This window comes from Gorilla gorilla, chromosome 11, assembly GCF_029281585.2.
Source record: "Gorilla gorilla gorilla isolate KB3781 chromosome 11, NHGRI_mGorGor1-v2.1_pri, whole genome shotgun sequence".
NCBI classification, from domain to species: Eukaryota; Metazoa; Chordata; class Mammalia; order Primates; family Hominidae; genus Gorilla; species Gorilla gorilla.
In genome coordinates, this window is record NC_073235.2 from 57737104 (window position 1) to 57745033 (window position 7930).

The window sequence follows — 7930 nt, forward strand, 5'->3', positions numbered from 1 at the left end:
TCCATATATCTCTGTCATCTGGAATGAAAAATATGCTTAGATTGAATTTCTTATATTTTGGTACTGCTTTTTCTCTCTGTGTCATAATCTAGCTATGTAACATTTTTCCATAAATGCATTTGGTTGTCTAAGAAAGACTATTTCTCCTACACTTATGAAGGATAATTTTGCTGCATATAGTCCATTTGCATGGCAGTTTATTTTTTTTTTCTTTTAGCACTTTGAATATATCCAGTCTTCCTTGGCATGTGGGGTTTCTGCTGAGAAGTTCATTGTTAGTCTGATGGGGGATACTTTTTTAATTTTTAATTTTTGTGGGTACCTAGTAGATGTATATATTTATGAGGTGCATGAGATATTTTGATACAAGAATACAATGCATAATAATTACATTATGAAAGATAGGGGTATTCATTCTCTCAAACATTTATCCTTTGGGTTACAAACAATCCAATTATACTCTTTTTGTTATTTGTAAATGTATAATTAAATTATTATTGACTATGGTCACTCTGTTCTGCCAGCAAATATTAGTCCATATTCATTCATTCTAACTATTTTTTGTACCCATTAATCATCCCCACCTCCCTCTCCCTGCCCCTTCCCAGCCTCTGGTAATCATTCTATATTCTCTATCTTCATAGGTTCAATTGTTTTGACTTTTAGATCCCACAAATAAGTGAGACCTTGTAATGTCTGTCTTTCTGTGTCTGGCTTATTTCACATAACATAATGATCTCCAGTTCCATTCATGTTGTAACAAATAACAGAATCTCATTTTTTATGGCTAAATAATACTTCATTGTGTATAAGTACCACATTTTCTTTATCCATTTATCTGTTGATGAACACTTAGGTTGCTTCCAAATCTTAGCAATTGTGAACAGAACTGCAAAAAACATGAGAGTGCAGATATCTCTTTGATTCATTGATTTCCTTTTTAGGGGATATAGACCCAGCAGTGGGATTGCTGGATCATATGGCAGCTCTACTTTTCAATTCTTTGGAAACCTCCCACAAAAGAGAATATTTTCCTAAAGATGTTCTCTATAGTGGCTGTATTAGTTTACATTGCCATCAACAAGTGTATGAGGGTTCCCTTTTCTTTACATCCTCACCAGCATTCATTATTACCAGTATTTTGGAATTAAGCCATTTCAAATGGGGTGAGATAGGGGATTTCTTATAAGTAAATAGATGCTTTTATTTTGCTAATTTTAGATTTTCTCTTTGTTGTTGACTTTAGACAGTTTGACTACAATGTGCCATGGAGAAGACTTTTTGGATTAAATCTCATTGGTGATTGCTGGGCCTCCTGTATGTAGATGTCTTAATCCCTTGCCAGTCTTGGGAAGTTTTCATCCATTATTTCATTTTCATTAAATAAGTTTTCAAACCCTTTCATTCTTTTTTCACCTTCTTGGATACCAATAATTCATATATTTGTTTGCTTTATGGTGTTCCATATATATAATGCAGACTTTATTCATTCTTTTTCCCTTATTTTTGTTTACAGGGTTATTTCAAAATTTCTGTCTTTAAGTTCTAAAATTCTCTCTTCTGTTCGGTCCAGCCTATTGGTAAGGCTTTGAAGTGTGTTCTGTATTTCATCCAAGGAATTCTTTAATTTCAGAGTTTCTGGGTTTTTTTTTTTAATAAGAATTATCTTTTTGGTAAATTTTTCATTCATATCCTGAATTTAAAACAAAAAAATTGTATTGTTTTTCAGAACTCTATTGAAACTTACTCAGCTGCTTTAGTATCATAATTTTGAACTCTTTTTTCAGGACTTCATGCATTTCTTTTTGGCTGGGCTATTTGTTGCTGGGGGATTATTGTGTTTCTTTGGATGTGTCTTTTTTTTTTTTTTTTTTTGCTTTTCCTGCTTTCTTATCCCTACATTGGTATCTGCACAACTAGTGTAGTAGTTACTTATTCCAATCTTTTGAATTTGGTTTCACAGAGGAGAGTATTTTCCTAAAGATGTATTAATGGTGTTGGTTGGGTATGGCCCTTTGTCTTTGACTCTGGGTGTATGCAGAAGTATAGTCTCTGTATGAGTTCTTCAGTTGTAAACAGCATCAGTGGCATCTGTGATTTCTTATTGGTGTAGGTGTGATTATTAGTGTAGGCTGTGGTGAAGGTTTGATTGGGGCAGGGATGTTGGAAGGCTTTGTCTTAGGACCCAGTGGTGGCAGCAGTGAGCAGATCACGCCTGACCTTGGACTCCAGGTATGCGTACCCCGGCATTGTTGTTAGCAGGAACAAGCGAGTTGGTTCTCTAGCCACCAGATGGCTTACTCAAATGCCTGTAGTGGCAGCAGTCGGCCAGGCAAGTGAGTAGGTTCTCAGGCCCCTGGACAACCAGTGTGGTGTAGCAATAGCTGCCCCCATGGCAGGATGACCTTCTGGGTCCCAAGTGGTGTGAGCTGATGTTGGCTGTGGCTACAGTGTGGGGTAACCACACTCAGCCCCAGCCAAGGAGTCCTCGGGCTCTCCTGCTGTCTGTGGCAGTGTCCTTAGATTTTGAATAAAATAGTCTATTAAGTCAAACCCAGAAATTAATTAAACAGAAGTGCTTTTTTTCCTTCAAAGATTTTATGTATAAAAGATGTAATATACTCTATTGCAACATTACTGACGTAAATACTTTCATGAACAGCAAGGCGTATAAAATTCTAGACAAAAACAAGGAATTCATATGAGGCTATAAGTGCAAATATATTAGTTTAATGGGATTGGGATGCTATCTTCTATCTAATTCACTATCCTTATTGTTAGTTTTCTTTGGAAAGAAAGCATGATTCATATCTGGCCTCATGTCCCCTTTTGTTCCGACAGTTTTCTGATTCTTCAATAATTCTTTCCCTTAGAACATTTTCTAAATGGTTTTATTCAAAGAGATTGATATAATTATACTCATAAATTCTAAATTGTTAAGTGGTATCATGAATATTTATTTTTTAAATCAATTCATTTGTTTAATAGTATTTCCCCTTTCTAGCCTTTCTAGTAGCAAACTGTTTTTTACTTTATTTGTGTTTTTAATCTGTGTGCACAGTCCAAATAGCATCTAAGCTGCCTTACATTGTTCTGCACTGCTTATAACCACAGCATTCCTGGAAACATCTCAATTTAACAAAATTTGTGACTAGAAAGTTTAGTAAATAACAGAAGTTGAACTGATTAGCATTGCTCTTTGTAACACTTTGAGGCAACTCCTTTCTTTATACATATACACAGATAATAAATGAAAAAAAATTGGAAATATATGACTTTCAAAAGGAAAGTTAAATATTTCCATGCAGTTGAAACTGAACAAACTATTTTACATGAGTGATCTGTGGGGATTTTTGACACTTTAGGTCTACTTAGCTCTGTGTCTGGGTGGAAAGAGATGTGGCCAGAAGATTAGTTCCTGAAGGATAATGTGGACAACAATTGTTCATTTTGAAGTGGAAAGCAAAAGTCAGTCAGAATTGAAAGCCTGTGTCTTCTGAGGAGAGGCTGGTGATGGGGTCTCCAGTTTATGAAGATACAAAAAGAGCAGTTACTAACCACTTCTTGGGGTTCGGGTCTATAACAAAGTATGGCACCATAGTCATAGAAAAAAAGGACATATAATTATGCAACCAGAAATTAAAGCTATAATGTGTCTGGCTGCTATTTCAAAATTCCCAAATCCATGGAGATGCAGAAGGCCTAAATCACCAACGCTGTGGTCCCAAAATTAATAATAATGACCACAAAACCACATGAAATTTTAAGAACGAATATGGTTGAGGTGGGCAGCAATGGAAAACCTTCTTCAAAATATTTGGTAAATCAAATTTCCAAATGACATAAAGAAATCTATTGCTAGGAAACACAGCAAAGAAAACAATTTAGTGTAAATGAATGTAAATGTTGAATAGTCTGACAAAATAATTTAAATATTTAGAATAATTACAGAATAAATATCATGCATAAAAATACAAAAAAGATAAGAAAATATTATGAAGAACTTTATGCTTATAAATTTGATAACTTGGAAAAAAGGGACTAATTGTAAAGACATAAATTACCAATGTCCACTTAAGAAGAAATAGATGAAATCATGCATATGTCAACACAAAATACACTAGTTTCCTTTTATCCTCAGTTACACTTTCCATGGTTTTCTTTTTTTTAACCTATGCTCAGAAATGCAATAGTAGGCTAATGCTATAACACAGCACCTACATTATTCACTTCATCTCATTATATAAGAATTTTATGATCTCATATCATCACAAGGTGGGTGAATCCAGTACAATAAGATATTTTGAGAGACTAGGGGAGAGAGAGAGAGAAAGAGAGATGCCCACATAGCTTTTATTATAGTATATTATTATAATTGTTCTATTTTATTATTCATTATTTTTAACCTCTTACTATGCCTATTTTATACATTACATGTTATTATAAGTATATATACAGAAAAACAATATATATCCGCTTTGGTACTAGTCATGGTTTCAGGCATTCACTGGGGTTATTAGAATGCAGCCCCCTCTGATAAGGGGGAAACCACTGTATCTGTAGGCACATGTTTAAAGTGGCTCTATTTGTAATCACCAGAACTTAGAACATTTGTTCTTCAATTGTTTAATGGACAAATTAACTATGGTATATTTTTACAATGGAATACAAGGTTACGATAAAAAGAAACAAAGCACTGATATGGATGACGATGGATGTGGATGAATCTTAAGTACATTTTGCCAAGTCATAATGCCAAACTCAAGGCTACATCCTGTATGATTCAAGTTCTATGACACTCTGAAAAAGGCAAAATTAAAGGACAGAAAATAAGTCAGTGTTTGTCAGGACATGGCTTTTGTGGTAATGGATTTATTGTAAAAGGGCACAAGGGAATTTGAAAGGTGATGGAAATATTCTCTGTCTTGATTGCAATGGTGTTCATACAATTGTCTTATTGTTTTAGCTAGGACTTCCAGTGTAATGTTGTAGTGGGGATAATGGGCATTTAATCTTGTTTCTGATCTTAAAAGAAGGCTTTCAGTCTTTCATCAATGAGGGTAATAGGATTTTTGGTAAATGCCTTTCAAGATGTTAAGTTCTGTTCTATTCCTAGTTTGATGAGTGTTTTTATTATAAAAGAGTGTTAAATTCTGTTAGATGCCTTTCTGCATATATTGAGATGATTCTGTGTCTGTATGTGTATGTTTGTGTGTGTGTGTTCATTCTATTGATGTAGTATAAAACATTGATTGATATCATATGTTGAACAACCTTGCTGCATGCCTGAGATAAATTCCACTTGGTCGTAGTTTATTATCATTACAATGCACTGTTGGATTAGGATTCCTAGTGTTCTGGTGAGTATTTTTTACAACTGTATTCATAAGGTATATTAGTCTGCAGTTTTCTTTTCTTGTGGTAACTATGTCTCGCTTTGATATCAAGGTAATGTTGGCATCATAGAATGTGTCAGATGTGCCCTCCACTTCCATTTTTTTGGAAGAGTTTGAGTAGGACTGATGTTAATTCTTTAAATGTTTCATAGAGTTCACCATGGAATGTTTTCTGGTGGTGGGATTTCTTTGCTTTTTATTTTGAATAAATTGATTATGGTATGTCTTGGTATAAATATCTTTGAATTTATCCTTCTTGAACTTCATTGCAATTCTTGGATATATAGCTGCCTTCCTCAAATTTAGAAAGTTTTCATTTATTATTATTTATATATGTATGTGTATGTGCATACATATAGACATGTTAATGTGAAGATTATGTCTATATGTGAATATAGATATTTGTGTGTGTATATACATAATCACTATTATAATCTGTTCATTCTCAATCTCTTCTCCTTCTGGGATTTACACAATGTGTACTTTGGTAGTGCTGGTAGCGTCTCTTGGGTCTTTTAGGCCCTGTTTATTTTTTCTCATTCTTTTTTTTTTCTACAATTCTTGGAATTGACAATTTCCATTGTCCAAATTTTAAATTCACTGAGTCTTCTGTCTCCACAGGTCTGCTGTTTGAATCCCTATAGTGAACTACTGTTTATTTCAACATTTGAGGAAAAGGAGACAGGCACAAAAGTATACATACTTCATTATTTCTTTTCACTAAAGCTTAAAAATGGGCAAAACTATTTAGTATGAGTTTCTCTTAAATAATAAAACACAATAACCAAACAAGAGCAAAGCAATTTTTTTTCAAAACCATAAAATTCAGGAGAGTGGAAACCTTTACAGAATGAGTAGAATGTGATAAGAAAGGTAAATAAGGTAGGGGAAGAGGGTTCTGAGGTGTCATCAATATCTTACTTCTTGTTCTGGGTAGTAATTATATGGATATGTACCTAATATTAGATAATTAAGTTAAATATTTCTATTTTATTCACCTTCTGTTAATGATATATGTGTTGTACTCAAAACTCAAAAAAGTGTAAAAAATTTTATCACTACGAAATTTGAATGATTTCCCTCAGAAAATAAGGGGTAAATTTACCAGCCCGCATGTGAAAGTTTGTAAATAATAATCAACACCAATAAGGAAAATGAAATTAAATGAGGCACCCTGACTTTTCTCTGACTTTTCTTTTTCCTGACTTTTCTCAACATTTGTTAAATAAATGTGCATATTTAGCTTAAGAAATCACTGTCCTTTCAGTCTCCCTGAGTTAGTTTAAATGACAGAGGACCTATGAACAGCTGGCCCATTTTCCATTCTATAGATGTGTTTCAATAGAAAGTTATTCATTTCCATTACATCAGTTAATAGACTACCATATCAAACACTGCTGTGTTTCCTCTCTTGGTAACATTTCTGTGATTTACATTTCCCTTTATTGAAGGTTGTTATTCATGAACTGTGGATTCTTCCAAAGCTGATTTTCATCAAACATGACCTTTCATGTTTTTCCGTTGTAATGTAATGCAACTTACTTAGTGTAAGATTAGCATTCATGTCAATCACAAACCTACTCACCATATCTATTTTACTCAGTCATCAACCAGAAGACACATACATTTCATTCTAAATATAAAATAATCTGTCTTGTGTATGTGAGAAAAGAAGTCCACCTCCTTTTGCACTGTCTTTCATTTTTCAGTTTCTTTAAGTTAAGATTACAGATGATGATTTTCTATAGTTTTAGGCCCATGGTAGTTTCTTTTTTTTTTTTTTTTTTTTTTTTTTTGAGACGGAGTCTCGCTTTGTCACCCAGGCTGGAGTGCAGTGGCGCAATCTCGGCTCACTGCAAGCTCCGCCTCCCAGGTTCACGCCATTCTCCTGCCTCAGCCTCCCGAGTAGCTGGGACTATAGGCGCCCGCCACCACGCCCGGCTAATTTTTTGTATTTTTAGTAGAGACGGGGTTTCACCGTGTTAGCCAGGATGGTCTCGATCTCTTGACCTCGTGATCCGCCCGCCTCAGCCTCCCAAAGTGCTGGGATTACAGGCGTGAGCCACCGCGCCCGGCCCCCATGGTAGTTTCTGATCCAATTATGCCACAGAGTATTAGGAACCCTAAACCCAATAAGCCTGGTTAAGTTTTCTAGATATGATATCGTGGTAACAATCATGATTGTCCTCCTCCAACCTCAGAACTAGTATCTAATCCAACAGAGATGAGCCATGAGTTTCAACACTTGCAAAGATTGGATCATTCAAGTTACAACAATTTATGTTCCAATCAGTCTTAAGTCTTGTTTACAGTGTGAAAAGTCACACTGCCTAGTCACTCTTAGGAACTGGTCAATCTCTGACTCATGTCTTCTGACTAGGACCATGGCATCTGACTAGTTCCTTTTGCCACCACACTTTTTTATGAAAGCTGAATCATATCTTCTGTACATCCTACCCTCCCATCAATCCCGACCCCTGGAAGCACTGCTGTGCATGAAGATTTTCTCAGGAATGACTTTCTCTCACTTAGTT